Source organism: Ambystoma mexicanum, chromosome 9, assembly GCF_040938575.1.
Source record: "Ambystoma mexicanum isolate Mex_15411 chromosome 9, UKY_AmexF1_1, whole genome shotgun sequence".
In the NCBI taxonomy this organism is placed as follows: Eukaryota; Metazoa; Chordata; class Amphibia; order Caudata; family Ambystomatidae; genus Ambystoma; species Ambystoma mexicanum.
The window spans coordinates 562,352,007-562,354,463 of record NC_090931.1 but is presented as its reverse complement, the minus strand read 5'-3'; positions in this window follow the sequence as shown (position 1 = coordinate 562,354,463).

Sequence of the window (2,457 nt, the reverse complement as noted above, 5' to 3'; positions counted from 1 at the left end):
CCCCCACCGTGTTGATGGCAGTCACGATGTCCATCCAGATCCTGGTCCGTCCTTCATTGTCGGCGCGCAAACTTCCAAAGAGGGCATCATACTGCCCCAGGACTTGCTCCACCAGGACACCAACTTCCCTGGCACTGAAGCTGGTGGCCCTCTGCCTCTCTGGCTGGGGGTTGCCAGTGCTGCCAGATGGTGTTCTGCTGGATATGGCAACCCCAGGGGCAGGAGTGGGTGGGCAACTGGGTCCTGGGGATGTGCTGTGGAGGGATGGAATCCCAGTCGGGAGTCTTCAGTTCCAGCAGGGGTGGTCACAGCAACTGCACCCCTTGCTGACGTGCAGGCAGCAAATGGCAGGGCACGTGGGCAGCAGGCAGTCAGGCAGCAGCAGATTGCAGGTGGGAGCGTGCTCGGGGCTATGGGGGCAGTAATTCAGCCTTCTGGGCAGGAGCATGGTCTTCCGTGTGTTTTTGCGTGGCCAGCTTGATACAGAGTGATTTGGCATGTGAAAAAATTGCACGTCAGCGTGTAATTGGAGGAAAGGCCTTTAGCGTGTAAGCGCGTCAGCACAGATACGCGTTTTCATTGGACCAAAGGCGTTTCCCTCGTGACGTGGGCATAGTGGTTCAGCACGCGTGAAAAAACTGCACGTCCGCGTGTGAATGCGTGTAATCCGAGGAAAGGGCCTACGCGCGTAAGTGACGTGACACACGCGGGTGTTTCCCTCAGCACGGGTTAAAGGTGAGCGGGGCCAGCAGTTCGCTGTACGTGCCTTTCGTGGAGACCGACGTGTGTAGCTGCTTCGTTTTGTTTCGCGCACCATCACATCTTCACAGCGATCGAGAATGTATCTCTTCTTTTGGCGGGGGTATTGGCTACGCGTGTTTTTCTGCATCGCGCTAGTCAGACGGTGAGTCGTGCACGCTATTTTTCCCACTGCGGGTGCCCCTGTGTATCACACCCGTTTTCGAGGTCATAGTAGCCTGCGTGTCCCACGCGTATGCGTTTTTCGTGTTACTGGGTGCCACCGCGTACTGCGGGAGGTTGATTCCACGCACGTAGGCTGCAGGGTTGCGTACACGGTTTTACTGCAGTTTTGGGGTGCCTTAGCGTAGCGTGACCCGTCACTACATCACCGGGGTCACATACGGCCTTGCAGGTGCAGGGGGGCTGTTAACATCTTGCATCCCACCCCCTTCACCCCAATTGCCCAGGTCAATTGTGGTGTACACCTCCCATTGGCACTACTCCAAATGTGCTGGCACTACTCCATCTGTGCCATGGTTGGGAGGCCAACAAAGGTGAGGGGCGCCTCAGCTGGGCGTACTCCTCTTGGCGGGCGTTGTCAGGGACGTGGCCGGGGTGACCAGGGAGTAGGGGGACTCCAGGGTGTCCAGGGTGGCCGCAGAGGGGGAAGAGGCAGGGGTGCGACACTTGAGCACGATGTTGTGCCATGTGTCGGTGCAGTCATGCCACCACCCACTGTGGTTCTGGGAGATGCAGCTTCTGCATCTGGCACTGGCGCCTGTGTGACCCGGCAGTCCGTTTCATCGACTGCCACAGGCCCAAGGGTAGTGGTAGCTGCAGGTGCAGCTGTGGACACCACCACCCAAGCTCAGGGTCTGCCAGAGCAGGCTGTGTTGGCAATTGAAGAGCCCTTGGAAGATTTCCAACAGGCCCAGAGGGAAACCGAGGGGCACGCAGGGCTGCCCTGACCAAGACACGTGTCCCTGGGGCAGTAATGTCATCTGCTGCCCCGAACAGCCGGGTGTTGGCAAGTGCAGGGGCAGATGCAGCCAACAACACCCCGGTTGTGAGTCTGCCAACCAGGACAGTCACGGTCAATGACCCTGCCACAGCGGATGTTGCTGCGCAGGGTCCATTAGAGGGCACCCAGCTGCCACTAACACAAGTCAGCCCTTTGGTCGTCCCGCCACCTGCCACTCCCTTGGCTCAATCCACCTTTCCCACTGGCCATACTGATCAGGGCGGCATCAGCCAGCCAGGGTCTGCGCCACAATCCAAGAGGAGGAAGGTTGCACCTGCAGCACAGGCTGGGACCCCACACACAGCCACGACCTTCTGCACGTCGAGGAAGAAGCCTTTCTGCAACCTGGAACTGGACTACCTCGTGGACTATGTGCGGGACCACAGCCGTGACATGCTAGTGGGCGCTAATTGTCAGACTACAGCTGCCCACCGTGATACCCACTGGAAGCAAGTTGCGGAACATGTGAGTGCATTCGGCCATGAGTTGCGCACGGCGCAAGAGTGCAAAAAGCGTTGGAATGACCTCAAAGGCAGCGCTAAGGCTAAGCATGCCTCAAATTACAACTTGACTCTGGTGACTGGCGGTGGACCTGCACCGGAGGAGGAAGACCTCACTCCGCATCAGTCACTCGTTGCGGAGTTCATACCATCAGAATCGGTCGAAGGAGTGGGAGAGATGACAGACTTTGATGC